Here is a 17,189-nt window from a genome sequence, read left to right as displayed (position 1 = left end):
CAAATGTGCAATTCACATTGCAAAAAGTTCTAACTGGTCTCAAAATGTTTATTAGAGTCTAATAAGTAAATAATAAAAGTATAACAGTTAACCAATGAAAGGTTTGTCTGTTATCGTTAAAAGAACGTAACTAAAAAATTTGCACTATACATTAGTTATATAGGTCCTAAAAAGTATTTTGTGAAAAATATGGTGCCAAATGTGCAATTCACATTGCAAAAAGTTCTAACTGGTCTCAAAATGTTTATTAGAGTCTAATAAGTAAATAATAAAAGTATAACAGTTAACCAATGAAAGGTTTGTCTGTTATCGTTAAAAGAACTTAACTAAAAAATTTGCACTATACATTAGTTATATAGGTCCTGAAAAGTACCTTGTGAACTATATGGTGCCAAATGTGCAATTCACATTGCAAAAAGTTCTAACGGGTCTCAAAATGTTTATTAGAGTCTAATAAGTAAATAATAAAAGTATAACAGTTTACCAATGAAAGGTTTGTCTGTTATCGTTAAAAGAACTTAACTAAAAAATTTGCACTATACATTAGTTATATAGGTCCTAAAAAGTACCTTGTGAACAATATGGTGCCAAATGTGCAATTCACATTGCAAAAACTTCTAAATGGTCTCAAAATGTTTATTAGAGTCTAATAAGTAAATAATAAAAGTATAACAGTTAACCAATGAAAGGTTTGTCTGTTATCGTTAAAAGAACTTAACTAAAAAATTTGCACTATACATTAGTTATATAGGTCCTAAAAAGTACCTTGTGAACAATATGGTGCCAAATGTGCAATTCACATTGCAAAAAGTTCTAACTGGTCTCAAAATGTTTATTAGAGTCTAATAAGTAAATAATAAAAGTATAACAGTTAACCAATGAAAGGTTTGTCTGTTATCGTTAAAAGAACTTAACTAAAAAATTTGCACTATACATTAGTTATATAGGTCCTAAAAAGTATTTTGTGAACAATATGGTGCCAAATGTGCAATTCACATTGCAAAAAGTTCTAACGGGTCTCAAAATGTTTATTAGAGTCTAATAAGTAAATAATAAAAGTATAACAGTTAACCAATAAAAGGTTTGTCTGTTATCGTTAAAAGAACTTAACTAAAAAATTTGCACTATACATTAGTTATATAGGTCCTGAGAAGTACCTTGTGAACTATATGGTGCCAAATGTGCAATTCACATTGCAAAAAGTTCTAACGGGTCTCAAAATGTTTATTAGAGTCTAATAAGTAAATAATAAAAGTATAACAGTTAACCAATAAAAGCTTTGTCTGTTATCGTTAAAAGAACTTAACTAAAACATTTGCACTATACATTAGTTATATAGGTCCTAAAAAGTACCTTGTGAACTATATGGTGCCAAATGTGCAATTCACATTGCAAAAAGTTCTAAATGGTCTCAAAATGTTTATTAGAGTCTAATAAGTAAATAATAAAAGTATAACAGTTAACCAATAAAAGCTTTGTCTGTTATCGTTAAAAGAACTTAACTAAAACATTTGCACTATACATTAGTTATATAGGTCCTAAAAAGTACCTTGTGAACTATATGGTGCCAAATGTGCAATTCACATTGCAAAAAGTTCTAAATGGTCTCAAAATGTTTATTAGAGTCTAATAAGTAAATAATAAAAGTATAACAGTTAACCAATAAAAGGTTTGTCTGTTATCGTTAAAAGAACTTAACTAAAAAATTTGCACTATACATTAGTTATATAGGTCCTAAAAAGTATTTTGTGAACAATATGGTGCCAAATGTGCAATTCACATTGCAAAAAGTTCTAACGGGTCTCAAAATGTTTATTAGAGTCTAATAAGTAAATAATAAAAGTATAACAGTTAACCAATAAAAGGTTTGTCTGTTATCGTTAAAAGAACTTAACTAAAAAATTTGCACTATACATTAGTTATATAGGTCCTGAGAAGTACCTTGTGAACTATATGGTGCCAAATGTGCAATTCACATTGCAAAAAGTTCTAACGGGTCTCAAAATGTTTATTAGAGTCTAATAAGTAAATAATAAAAGTATAACAGTTAACCAATAAAAGCTTTGTCTGTTATCGTTAAAAGAACTTAACTAAAACATTTGCACTATACATTAGTTATATAGGTCCTAAAAAGTACCTTGTGAACTATATGGTGCCAAATGTGCAATTCACATTGCAAAAAGTTCTAAATGGTCTCAAAATGTTTATTAGAGTCTAATAAGTAAATAATAAAAGTATAACAGTTAACCAATAAAAGCTTTGTCTGTTATCGTTAAAAGAACTTAACTAAAACATTTGCACTATACATTAGTTATATAGGTCCTAAAAAGTACCTTGTGAACTATATGGTGCCAAATGTGCAATTCACATTGCAAAAAGTTCTAACGGGTCTCAAAATGTTTATTAGAGTCTAATAAGTAAATAATAAAAGTATAACAGTTAACCAATAAAAGGTTTGTCTGTTATCGTTAAAAGAACTTAACTAAAAAATTTGCACTATACATTAGTTATATAGGTCCTAAAAAGTACCTTGTGAACAATATGGTGCCAAATGTGCAATTCACATTGCAAAAACTTCTAAATGGTCTCAAAATGTTTATTAGAGTCTAATAAGTAAATAATAAAAGTATAACAGTTAACCAATGAAAGGTTTGTTTGTTATCGTTAAAAGAACTTAACTAAAAAATTTGCACTATACATTAGTTATATAGGTCCTAAAAAGTACCTTGTGAACAATATGGTGCCAAATGTGCAATTCACATTGCAAAAAGTTCTAACGGGTCTCAAAATGTTTATTAGAGTCTAATAAGTAAATAATAAAAGTATAACAGTTAACCAATAAAAGGTTTGTCTGTTATCGTTAAAAGAACTTAACTAAAAAATTTGCACTATACATTAGTTATATAGGTCCTGAGAAGTACCTTGTGAACTATATGGTGCCAAATGTGCAATTCACATTGCAAAAAGTTCTAACGGGTCTCAAAATGTTTATTAGAGTCTAATAAGTAAATAATAAAAGTATAACAGTTAACCAATAAAAGCTTTGTCTGTTATCGTTAAAAGAACTTAACTAAAACATTTGCACTATACATTAGTTATATAGGTCCTAAAAAGTACCTTGTGAACTATATGGTGCCAAATGTGCAATTCACATTGCAAAAAGTTCTAAATGGTCTCAAAATGTTTATTAGAGTCTAATAAGTAAATAATAAAAGTATAACAGTTAACCAATAAAAGCTTTGTCTGTTATCGTTAAAAGAACTTAACTAAAACATTTGCACTATACATTAGTTATATAGGTCCTAAAAAGTACCTTGTGAACTATATGGTGCCAAATGTGCAATTCACATTGCAAAAAGTTCTAAATGGTCTCAAAATGTTTATTAGAGTCTAATAAGTAAATAATAAAAGTATAACAGTTAACCAATAAAAGGTTTGTCTGTTATCGTTAAAAGAACTTAACTAAAAAATTTGCACTATACATTAGTTATATAGGTCCTAAAAAGTACCTTGTGAACAATATGGTGCCAAATGTGCAATTCACATTGCAAAAACTTCTAAATGGTCTCAAAATGTTTATTAGAGTCTAATAAGTAAATAATAAAAGTATAACAGTTAACCAATGAAAGGTTTGTTTGTTATCGTTAAAAGAACTTAACTAAAAAATTTGCACTATACATTAGTTATATAGGTCCTAAAAAGTACCTTGTGAACAATATGGTGCCAAATGTGCAATTCACATTGCAAAAAGTTCTAACTGGTCTCAAAATGTTTATTAGAGTCTAATAAGTAAATAATAAAAGTATAACAGTTAACCAATGAAAGGTTTGTCTGTTATCGTTAAAAGAACTTAACTAAAAAATTTGCACTATACATTAGTTATATAGGTCCTAAAAAGTATTTTGTGAACAATATGGTGCCAAATGTGCAATTCACATTGCAAAAAGTTCTAACGGGTCTCAAAATGTTTATTAGAGTCTAATAAGTAAATAATAAAAGTATAACAGTTAACCAATAAAAGGTTTGTCTGTTATCGTTAAAAGAACTTAACTAAAAAATTTGCACTATACATTAGTTATATAGGTCCTGAGAAGTACCTTGTGAACTATATGGTGCCAAATGTGCAATTCACATTGCAAAAAGTTCTAACGGGTCTCAAAATGTTTATTAGAGTCTAATAAGTAAATAATAAAAGTATAACAGTTAACCAATAAAAGCTTTGTCTGTTATCGTTAAAAGAACTTAACTAAAACATTTGCACTATACATTAGTTATATAGGTCCTAAAAAGTACCTTGTGAACTATATGGTGCCAAATGTGCAATTCACATTGCAAAAAGTTCTAAATGGTCTCAAAATGTTTATTAGAGTCTAATAAGTAAATAATAAAAGTATAACAGTTAACCAATAAAAGCTTTGTCTGTTATCGTTAAAAGAACTTAACTAAAACATTTGCACTATACATTAGTTATATAGGTCCTAAAAAGTACCTTGTGAACTATATGGTGCCAAATGTGCAATTCACATTGCAAAAAGTTCTAAATGGTCTCAAAATGTTTATTAGAGTCTAATAAGTAAATAATAAAAGTATAACAGTTAACCAATAAAAGCTTTGTCTGTTATCGTTAAAAGAACTTAACTAAAACATTTGCACTATACATTAGTTATATAGGTCCTAAAAAGTACCTTGTGAACTATATGGTGCCAAATGTGCAATTCACATTGCAAAAAGTTCTAAATGGTCTCAAAATGTTTATTAGAGTCTAATAAGTAAATAATAAAAGTATAACAGTTAACCAATAAAAGGTTTGTCTGTTATCGTTAAAAGAACTTAACTAAAAAATTTGCACTATACATTAGTTATATAGGTCCTAAAAAGTACCTTGTGAACAATATGGTGCCAAATGTGCAATTCACATTGCAAAAACTTCTAAATGGTCTCAAAATGTTTATTAGAGTCTAATAAGTAAATAATAAAAGTATAACAGTTAACCAATGAAAGGTTTGTTTGTTATCGTTAAAAGAACTTAACTAAAAAATTTGCACTATACATTAGTTATATAGGTCCTAAAAAGTACCTTGTGAACAATATGGTGCCAAATGTGCAATTCACATTGCAAAAAGTTCTAACTGGTCTCAAAATGTTTATTAGAGTCTAATAAGTAAATAATAAAAGTATAACAGTTAACCAATGAAAGGTTTGTCTGTTATCGTTAAAAGAACTTAACTAAAAAATTTGCACTATACATTAGTTATATAGGTCCTAAAAAGTATTTTGTGAACAATATGGTGCCAAATGTGCAATTCACATTGCAAAAAGTTCTAACGGGTCTCAAAATGTTTATTAGAGTCTAATAAGTAAATAATAAAAGTATAACAGTTAACCAATAAAAGGTTTGTCTGTTATCGTTAAAAGAACTTAACTAAAAAATTTGCACTATACATTAGTTATATAGGTCCTGAGAAGTACCTTGTGAACTATATGGTGCCAAATGTGCAATTCACATTGCAAAAAGTTCTAACGGGTCTCAAAATGTTTATTAGAGTCTAATAAGTAAATAATAAAAGTATAACAGTTAACCAATAAAAGCTTTGTCTGTTATCGTTAAAAGAACTTAACTAAAACATTTGCACTATACATTAGTTATATAGGTCCTAAAAAGTACCTTGTGAACTATATGGTGCCAAATGTGCAATTCACATTGCAAAAAGTTCTAAATGGTCTCAAAATGTTTATTAGAGTCTAATAAGTAAATAATAAAAGTATAACAGTTAACCAATAAAAGCTTTGTCTGTTATCGTTAAAAGAACTTAACTAAAACATTTGCACTATACATTAGTTATATAGGTCCTAAAAAGTACCTTGTGAACTATATGGTGCCAAATGTGCAATTCACATTGCAAAAAGTTCTAAATGGTCTCAAAATGTTTATTAGAGTCTAATAAGTAAATAATAAAAGTATAACAGTTAACCAATAAAAGGTTTGTCTGTTATCGTTAAAAGAACTTAACTAAAAAATTTGCACTATACATTAGTTATATAGGTCCTAAAAAGTACCTTGTGAACAATATGGTGCCAAATGTGCAATTCACATTGCAAAAACTTCTAACGGGTCTCAAAATGTTTATTAGAGTCTAATAAGTAAATAATAAAAGTATAACAGTTAACCAATAAAAGGTTTGTCTGTTATCGTTAAAAGAACTTAACTAAAAAATTTGCACTATACATTAGTTATATAGGTCCTAAAAAGTGCTTTGTGAACTATATGGTGCCAAATGTGCAATTCACATTGCAAAAAGTTCTAACGGGTCTCAAAATGTTTATTAGAGTCTAATAAGTAAATAATAAAAGTATAACAGTTAACCAATGAAAGGTTTGTCTGTTATTGTTAAAAGAACTTAACTAAAAAATTTGCACTATACATTAGTTATATAGGTCCTAAAAAGTACCTTGTGAACAATATGGTGCCAAATGTGCAATTCACATTGCAAAAAGTTCTAACTGGTCTCAAAATGTTTATTAGAGTCTAATAAGTAAATAATAAAAGTATAACAGTTAACCAATGAAAGGTTTGTCTGTTATCGTTAAAAGAACTTAACTAAAAAATTTGCACTATACATTAGTTATATAGGTCCTAAAAAGTGCCTTGTGAACTATATGGTGCCAAATGTGCAATTCACATTGCAAAAAGTTCTAACGGGTCTCAAAATGTTTATTAGAGTCTAATAAGTAAATAATAAAAGTATAACAGTTAACCAATGAAAGGTTTGTCTGTTATCGTTAAAAGAACTTAACTAAAAAATTTGCACTATACATTAGTTATATAGGTCCTAAAAATGGCTTTGTGAACTATATGGTGCCAAATGTGCAATTCACATTGCAAAAAGTTCTAACGGGTCTCTAAATGTTTATTAGAGTCTAATAAGTAAATAATAAAAGTATAACAGTTAACCAATAAAAGCTTTGTCTGTTATCGTTAAAAGAACTTAACTAAAAAATTTGCACTATACATTAGTTATATAGGTCCTAAAAAGTACCTTGTGAACTATATGGTGCCAAATGTGCAATTCACATTGCAAAAAGTTCTAACTGGTCTCAAAATGTTTATTAGAGTCTAATAAGTAAATAATAAAAGTATAACAGTTAACCAATGAAAGGTTTGTCTGTTATCGTTAAAAGAATTAACTAAAAAATTTGCACTATACATTAGTTATATAGGTCCTAAAAAGTACCTTGTGAACAATATGGTGCCAAATGTGCAATTCACATAGCAAAAACTTCTAACTGGTCTCAAAATGTTTATTAGAGTCTAATAAGTAAATAATAAAAGTATAACAGTTAACCAATGAAAGGTTTGTCTGTTATCGTTAAAAGAACTTAACTAAAAAATTTGCACTATACATTAGTTATATAGGTCCTAAAAAGTACCTTGTGAACAATATGGTGCCAAATGTGCAATTCACATTGCAAAAAGTTCTAACTGGTCTCAAAATGTTTATTAGAGTCTAATAAGTAAATAATAAAAGTATAACAGTTAACCAATGAAAGGTTTGTCTGTTATCGTTAAAAGAACTTAACTAAAAAATTTGCACTATACATTAGTTATATATGTCCTAAAAAGTGCCTTGTGAACTATATGGTGCCAAATGTGCAATTCACATTGCAAAAAGTTCTAACGGGTCTTAAAATGTTTATTAGAGTCTAATAAGTAAATAATAAAAGTATAACAGTTAACCAATGAAAGGTTTGTCTGTTATTGTTAAAAGAACTTAACTAAAAAATTTGCACTATACATTAGTTATATAGGTCCTAAAAAGTACCTTGTGAACAATATGGTGCCAAATGTGCAATTCACATTGCAAAAAGTTCTAACTGGTCTCAAAATGTTTATTAGAGTCTAATAAGTAAATAATAAAAGTATAACAGTTAACCAATGAAAGGTTTGTCTGTTATCGTTAAAAGAACTTAACTAAAAAATTTGCACTATACATTAGTTATATAGGTCCTAAAAAGTGCCTTGTGAACTATATGGTGCCAAATGTGCAATTCACATTGCAAAAAGTTCTAACGGGTCTCAAAATGTTTATTAGAGTCTAATAAGTAAATAATAAAAGTATAACAGTTAACCAATGAAAGGTTTGTCTGTTATCGTTAAAAGAACTTAACTAAAAAATTTGCACTATACATTAGTTATATAGGTCCTAAAAATGGCTTTGTGAACTATATGGTGCCAAATGTGCAATTCACATTGCAAAAAGTTCTAACGGGTCTCTAAATGTTTATTAGAGTCTAATAAGTAAATAATAAAAGTATAACAGTTAACCAATAAAAGCTTTGTCTGTTATCGTTAAAAGAACTTAACTAAAAAATTTGCACTATACATTAGTTATATAGGTCCTAAAAAGTACCTTGTGAACTATATGGTGCCAAATGTGCAATTCACATTGCAAAAAGTTCTAACTGGTCTCAAAATGTTTATTAGAGTCTAATAAGTAAATAATAAAAGTATAACAGTTAACCAATGAAAGGTTTGTCTGTTATCGTTAAAAGAATTAACTAAAAAATTTGCACTATACATTAGTTATATAGGTCCTAAAAAGTACCTTGTGAACAATATGGTGCCAAATGTGCAATTCACATAGCAAAAACTTCTAACTGGTCTCAAAATGTTTATTAGAGTCTAATAAGTAAATAATAAAAGTATAACAGTTAACCAATGAAAGGTTTGTCTGTTATCGTTAAAAGAACTTAACTAAAAAATTTGCACTATACATTAGTTATATAGGTCCTAAAAAGTACCTTGTGAACAATATGGTGCCAAATGTGCAATTCACATTGCAAAAAGTTCTAACTGGTCTCAAAATGTTTATTAGAGTCTAATAAGTAAATAATAAAAGTATAACAGTTAACCAATGAAAGGTTTGTCTGTTATCGTTAAAAGAACTTAACTAAAAAATTTGCACTATACATTAGTTATATATGTCCTAAAAAGTGCCTTGTGAACTATATGGTGCCAAATGTGCAATTCACATTGCAAAAAGTTCTAACGGGTCTTAAAATGTTTATTAGAGTCTAATAAGTAAATAATAAAAGTATAACAGTTAACCAATGAAAGGTTTGTCTGTTATCGTTAAAAGAACTTAACTAAAAAATTTGCAAAATACATTAGTTATATAGGTCCTAAAAAGTGCTTTGTGAACTATATGGTGCCAAATGTGCAATTCACATTGCAAAAAGTTCTAACGGGTCTCTAAATGTTTATTAGAGTCTAATAAGTAAATAATAAAAGTATAACAGTTAACCAATAAAAGGTTTGTTTGTTATCGTTAAAAGAACTTAACTAAAAAATTTGCACTATACATTAGTTATATAGATCCCAAAATGTACCTTGTAAATAATATGGTGCCAAATGTGCAATTCACATTGCAAAAAGTTCTAACTGGTCTCAAAATGTTTATTAGAGTCTAATAAGTAAATAATAAAAGTATAACAGTTAACCAATGAAAGGTTTGTCTGTTATCGTTAAAAGAACGTAACTAAAAAATTTGCACTATACATTAGTTATATAGGTCCTAAAAAGTATTTTGTGAAAAATATGGTGCCAAATGTGCAATTCACATTGCAAAAAGTTCTAACTGGTCTCAAAATGTTTATTAGAGTCTAATAAGTAAATAATAAAAGTATAACAGTTAACCAATGAAAGGTTTGTCTGTTATCGTTAAAAGAACTTAACTAAAAAATTTGCACTATACATTAGTTATATAGGTCCTAAAAAGTATTTTGTGAACAATATGGTGCCAAATGTGCAATTCACATTGCAAAAAGTTCTAACGGGTCTCAAAATGTTTATTAGAGTCTAATAAGTAAATAATAAAAGTATAACAGTTAACCAATAAAAGGTTTGTCTGTTATCGTTAAAAGAACTTAACTAAAAAATTTGCACTATACATTAGTTATATAGGTCCTGAGAAGTACCTTGTGAACTATATGGTGCCAAATGTGCAATTCACATTGCAAAAAGTTCTAACGGGTCTCAAAATGTTTATTAGAGTCTAATAAGTAAATAATAAAAGTATAACAGTTAACCAATAAAAGCTTTGTCTGTTATCGTTAAAAGAACTTAACTAAAACATTTGCACTATACATTAGTTATATAGGTCCTAAAAAGTACCTTGTGAACTATATGGTGCCAAATGTGCAATTCACATTGCAAAAAGTTCTAAATGGTCTCAAAATGTTTATTAGAGTCTAATAAGTAAATAATATAAGTATAACAGTTAACCAATAAAAGGTTTGTCTGTTATCGTTAAAAGAACTTAACTAAAAAATTTGCACTATACATTAGTTATATAGGTCCTAAAAAGTACCTTGTGAACAATATGGTGCCAAATGTGCAATTCACATTGCAAAAACTTCTAACGGGTCTCAAAATGTTTATTAGAGTCTAATAAGTAAATAATAAAAGTATAACAGTTAACCAATAAAAGGTTTGTCTGTTATCGTTAAAAGAACTTAACTAAAAAATTTGCACTATACATTAGTTATATAGGTCCTAAAAAGTGCTTTGTGAACTATATGGTGCCAAATGTGCAATTCACATTGCAAAAAGTTCTAACGGGTCTCAAAATGTTTATTAGAGTCTAATAAGTAAATAATAAAAGTATAACAGTTAACCAATGAAAGGTTTGTCTGTTATTGTTAAAAGAACTTAACTAAAAAATTTGCACTATACATTAGTTATATAGGTCCTAAAAAGTACCTTGTGAACAATATGGTGCCAAATGTGCAATTCACATTGCAAAAAGTTCTAACTGGTCTCAAAATGTTTATTAGAGTCTAATAAGTAAATAATAAAAGTATAACAGTTAACCAATAAAAGCTTTGTCTGTTATCGTTAAAAGAACTTAACTAAAAAATTTGCACTATACATTAGTTATATAGGTCCTAAAAAGTACCTTGTGAACTATATGGTGCCAAATGTGCAATTCACATTGCAAAAAGTTCTAACTGGTCTCAAAATGTTTATTAGAGTCTAATAAGTAAATAATAAAAGTATAACAGTTAACCAATGAAAGGTTTGTCTGTTATCGTTAAAAGAATTAACTAAAAAATTTGCACTATACATTAGTTATATAGGTCCTAAAAAGTACCTTGTGAACAATATGGTGCCAAATGTGCAATTCACATAGCAAAAACTTCTAACTGGTCTCAAAATGTTTATTAGAGTCTAATAAGTAAATAATAAAAGTATAACAGTTAACCAATGAAAGGTTTGTCTGTTATCGTTAAAAGAACTTAACTAAAAAATTTGCACTATACATTAGTTATATAGGTCCTAAAAAGTACCTTGTGAACAATATGGTGCCAAATGTGCAATTCACATTGCAAAAAGTTTTAACTGGTCTCAAAATGTTTATTAGAGTCTAATAAGTAAATAATAAAAGTATAACAGTTAACCAATGAAAGGTTTGTCTGTTATCGTTAAAAGAACTTAACTAAAAAATTTGCACTATACATTAGTTATATATGTCCTAAAAAGTGCCTTGTGAACTATATGGTGCCAAATGTGCAATTCACATTGCAAAAAGTTCTAACGGGTCTTAAAATGTTTATTAGAGTCTAATAAGTAAATAATAAAAGTATAACAGTTAACCAATGAAAGGTTTGTCTGTTATCGTTAAAAGAACTTAACTAAAAAATTTGCAAAATACATTAGTTATATAGGTCCTAAAAAGTGCTTTGTGAACTATATGGTGCCAAATGTGCAATTCACATTGCAAAAAGTTCTAACGGGTCTCTAAATGTTTATTAGAGTCTAATAAGTAAATAATAAAAGTATAACAGTTAACCAATAAAAGGTTTGTTTGTTATCGTTAAAAGAACTTAACTAAAAAATTTGCACTATACATTAGTTATATAGATCCCAAAATGTACCTTGTGAATATCATGGTGCCAAATGTGCAATTCACATTGCAAAAAGTTCTAACTGGTCTCAAAATGTTTATTAGAGTCTAATAAGTAAATAATAAAAGTATAACAGTTAACCAATGAAAGGTTTGTCTGTTATCGTTAAAAGAACGTAACTAAAAAATTTGCACTATACATTAGTTATATAGGTCCTAAAAAGTATTTTGTGAAAAATATGGTGCCAAATGTGCAATTCACATTGCAAAAAGTTCTAACTGGTCTCAAAATGTTTATTAGAGTCTAATAAGTAAATAATAAAAGTATAACAGTTAACCAATGAAAGGTTTGTCTGTTATCGTTAAAAGAACTTAACTAAAAAATTTGCACTATACATTAGTTATATAGGTCCTGAAAAGTACCTTGTGAACTATATGGTGCCAAATGTGCAATTCACATTGCAAAAAGTTCTAACGGGTCTCAAAATGTTTATTAGAGTCTAATAAGTAAATAATAAAAGTATAACAGTTTACCAATGAAAGGTTTGTCTGTTATCGTTAAAAGAACTTAACTAAAAAATTTGCACTATACATTAGTTATATAGGTCCTAAAAAGTACCTTGTGAACAATATGGTGCCAAATGTGCAATTCACACTGCAAAAACTTCTAAATGGTCTCAAAATGTTTATTAGAGTCTAATAAGTAAATAATAAAAGTATAACAGTTAACCAATGAAAGGTTTGTCTGTTATCGTTAAAAGAACTTAACTAAAAAATTTGCACTATACATTAGTTATATAGGTCCTAAAAAGTACCTTGTGAACAATATGGTGCCAAATGTGCAATTCACATTGCAAAAAGTTCTAACTGGTCTCAAAATGTTTATTAGAGTCTAATAAGTAAATAATAAAAGTATAACAGTTAACCAATGAAAGGTTTGTCTGTTATCGTTAAAAGAACTTAACTAAAAAATTTGCACTATACATTAGTTATATAGGTCCTAAAAAGTATTTTGTGAACAATATGGTGCCAAATGTGCAATTCACATTGCAAAAAGTTCTAACGGGTCTCAAAATGTTTATTAGAGTCTAATAAGTAAATAATAAAAGTATAACAGTTAACCAATAAAAGGTTTGTCTGTTATCGTTAAAAGAACTTAACTAAAAAATTTGCACTATACATTAGTTATATAGGTCCTGAGAAGTACCTTGTGAACTATATGGTGCCAAATGTGCAATTCACATTGCAAAAAGTTCTAACGGGTCTCAAAATGTTTATTAGAGTCTAATAAGTAAATAATAAAAGTATAACAGTTAACCAATAAAAGCTTTGTCTGTTATCGTTAAAAGAACTTAACTAAAACATTTGCACTATACATTAGTTATATAGGTCCTAAAAAGTACCTTGTGAACTATATGGTGCCAAATGTGCAATTCACATTGCAAAAAGTTCTAAATGGTCTCAAAATGTTTATTAGAGTCTAATAAGTAAATAATAAAAGTATAACAGTTAACCAATAAAAGGTTTGTCTGTTATCGTTAAAAGAACTTAACTAAAAAATTTGCACTTTACATTAGTTATATAGGTCCTAAAAAGTACCTTGTGAACAATATGGTGCCAAATGTGCAATTCACATTGCAAAAACTTCTAACGGGTCTCAAAATGTTTATTAGAGTCTAATAAGTAAATAATAAAAGTATAACAGTTAACCAATAAAAGGTTTGTCTGTTATCGTTAAAAGAACTTAACTAAAAAATTTGCACTATACATTAGTTATATAGGTCCTAAAAAGTGCTTTGTGAACTATATGGTGCCAAATGTGCAATTCACATTGCAAAAAGTTCTAACGGGTCTCAAAATGTTTATTAGAGTCTAATAAGTAAATAATAAAAGTATAACAGTTAACCAATGAAAGGTTTGTCTGTTATTGTTAAAAGAACTTAACTAAAAAATTTGCACTATACATTAGTTATATAGGTCCTAAAAAGTACCTTGTGAACAATATGGTGCCAAATGTGCAATTCACATTGCAAAAAGTTCTAACTGGTCTCAAAATGTTTATTAGAGTCTAATAAGTAAATAATAAAAGTATAACAGTTAACCAATGAAAGGTTTGTCTGTTATCGTTAAAAGAACTTAACTAAAAAATTTGCACTATACATTAGTTATATAGGTCCTAAAAAGTGCCTTGTGAACTATATGGTGCCAAATGTGCAATTCACATTGCAAAAAGTTCTAACGGGTCTCAAAATGTTTATTAGAGTCTAATAAGTAAATAATAAAAGTATAACAGTTAACCAATGAAAGGTTTGTCTGTTATCGTTAAAAGAACTTAACTAAAAAATTTGCACTATACATTAGTTATATAGGTCCTAAAAATGGCTTTGTGAACTATATGGTGCCAAATGTGCAATTCACATTGCAAAAAGTTCTAACGGGTCTCTAAATGTTTATTAGAGTCTAATAAGTAAATAATAAAAGTATAACAGTTAACCAATAAAAGCTTTGTCTGTTATCGTTAAAAGAACTTAACTAAAAAATTTGCACTATACATTAGTTATATAGGTCCTAAAAAGTACCTTGTGAACTATATGGTGCCAAATGTGCAATTCACATTGCAAAAAGTTCTAACTGGTCTCAAAATGTTTATTAGAGTCTAATAAGTAAATAATAAAAGTATAACAGTTAACCAATGAAAGGTTTGTCTGTTATCGTTAAAAGAATTAACTAAAAAATTTGCACTATACATTAGTTATATAGGTCCTAAAAAGTACCTTGTGAACAATATGGTGCCAAATGTGCAATTCACATAGCAAAAACTTCTAACTGGTCTCAAAATGTTTATTAGAGTCTAATAAGTAAATAATAAAAGTATAACAGTTAACCAATGAAAGGTTTGTCTGTTATCGTTAAAAGAACTTAACTAAAAAATTTGCACTATACATTAGTTATATAGGTCCTAAAAAGTACCTTGTGAACAATATGGTGCCAAATGTGCAATTCACATTGCAAAAAGTTCTAACTGGTCTCAAAATGTTTATTAGAGTCTAATAAGTAAATAATAAAAGTATAACAGTTAACCAATGAAAGGTTTGTCTGTTATCGTTAAAAGAACTTAACTAAAAAATTTGCACTATACATTAGTTATATAGGTCCTAAAAAGTGCCTTGTAAACTATATGGTGCCAAATGTGCAATTCACATTGCAAAAAGTTCTAACGGGTCTCAAAATGTTTATTAGAGTCTAATAAGTAAATAATAAAAGTATAATAGTTAACCAATGAAAGGTTTGTCTGTTATCGTTAAAAGAACTTAACTAAAAAATTTGCACTATACATTAGTTATATAGGTCCTAAAAATGGCTTTGTGAACTATATGGTGCCAAATGTGCAATTCACATTGCAAAAAGTTCTAACGGGTCTCTAAATGTTTATTAGAGTCTAATAAGTAAATAATAAAAGAATAACAGTTAACCAATAAAAGGTTTGTCTGTTATCGTTAAAAGAACTTAACTAAAAAATTTGCACTATACATTAGTTATATAGGTCCTAAAAAGTACCTTGTGAACTATATGGTGCCAAATGTGCAATTCACATTGCAAAAAGTTCTAACTGGTCTCAAAATGTTTATTAGAGTCTAATAAGTAAATAATAAAAGTATAACAGTTAACCAATGAAAGGTTTGTCTGTTATCGTTAAAAGAATTAACTAAAAAATTTGCACTATACATTAGTTATATAGGTCCTGAAAAGTACCTTGTGAGCTATATGGTGCCAAATGTGCAATTCACATTGCAAAAAGTTTTAACGGGTCTCAAAATGTTTATTAGAGTCTAATAAGTAAATAATAAAAGTATAACAGTTAACCAATAAAAGCTTTGTCTGTTATCGTTAAAAGAACTTAACTAAAAAATTTGCACTATACATTAGTTATATAGGTCCTAAAAAGTACCTTGTGAACAATATGGTGCCAAATGTGCAATTCACATTGCAAAAAGTTCTAACTGGTCTCAAAATGTTTATTAGAGTCTAATAAGTAAATAATAAAAGTATAACAGTTAACCAATGAAAGGTTTGTCTGTTATCGTTAAAAGAACTTAACTAAAAAATTTGCACTATACATTAGTTATATAGGTCCTAAAAAGTGCCTTGTAAACTATATGGTGCCAAATGTGCAATTCACATTGCAAAAAGTTCTAACGGGTCTCAAAATGTTTATTAGAGTCTAATAAGTAAATAATAAAAGTATAATAGTTAACCAATGAAAGGTTTGTCTGTTATCGTTAAAAGAACTTAACTAAAAAATTTGCACTATACATTAGTTATATAGGTCCTAAAAATGGCTTTGTGAACTATATGGTGCCAAATGTGCAATTCACATTGCAAAAAGTTCTAACGGGTCTCTAAATGTTTATTAGAGTCTAATAAGTAAATAATAAAAGAATAACAGTTAACCAATAAAAGGTTTGTCTGTTATCGTTAAAAGAACTTAACTAAAAAATTTGCACTATACATTAGTTATATAGGTCCTAAAAAGTACCTTGTGAACTATATGGTGCCAAATGTGCAATTCACATTGCAAAAAGTTCTAACTGGTCTCAAAATGTTTATTAGAGTCTAATAAGTAAATAATAAAAGTATAACAGTTAACCAATGAAAGGTTTGTCTGTTATCGTTAAAAGAATTAACTAAAAAATTTGCACTATACATTAGTTATATAGGTCCTGAAAAGTACCTTGTGAGCTATATGGTGCCAAATGTGCAATTCACATTGCAAAAAGTTTTAACGGGTCTCAAAATGTTTATTAGAGTCTAATAAGTAAATAATAAAAGTATAACAGTTAACCAATAAAAGCTTTGTCTGTTATCGTTAAAAGAACTTAACTAAAAAATTTGCACTATACATTAGTTATATAGGTCCTAAAAAGTACCTTGTGAACAATATGGTGCCAAATGTGCAATTCACATTGCAAAAAGTTCTAACTGGTCTCAAAATGTTTATTAGAGTCTAATAAGTAAATAATAAAAGTATAACAGTTAACCAATGAAAGGTTTGTCTGTTATCGTTAAAAGAACTTAACTAAAAAATTTGCACTATACATTAGTTATATAGGTCCTAAAAAGTGCCTTGTGAACTCTATGGTGCCAAATGTGCAATTCACATTTCAAAAAGTTCTAACGGGTCTCAAAATGTTTATTAGAGTCTAATAAGTAAATAATAAAAGTATAACAGTTAACCAATGAAAGGTTTGTCTGTTATCGTTAAAAGAACTTAACTAAAAAATTTGC

This window comes from Clavelina lepadiformis, chromosome 3 (genome assembly GCF_947623445.1).
Source record: "Clavelina lepadiformis chromosome 3, kaClaLepa1.1, whole genome shotgun sequence".
In the NCBI taxonomy this organism is placed as follows: domain Eukaryota; kingdom Metazoa; phylum Chordata; class Ascidiacea; order Aplousobranchia; family Clavelinidae; genus Clavelina; species Clavelina lepadiformis.
This window is presented reverse-complemented; position numbering follows the sequence as displayed.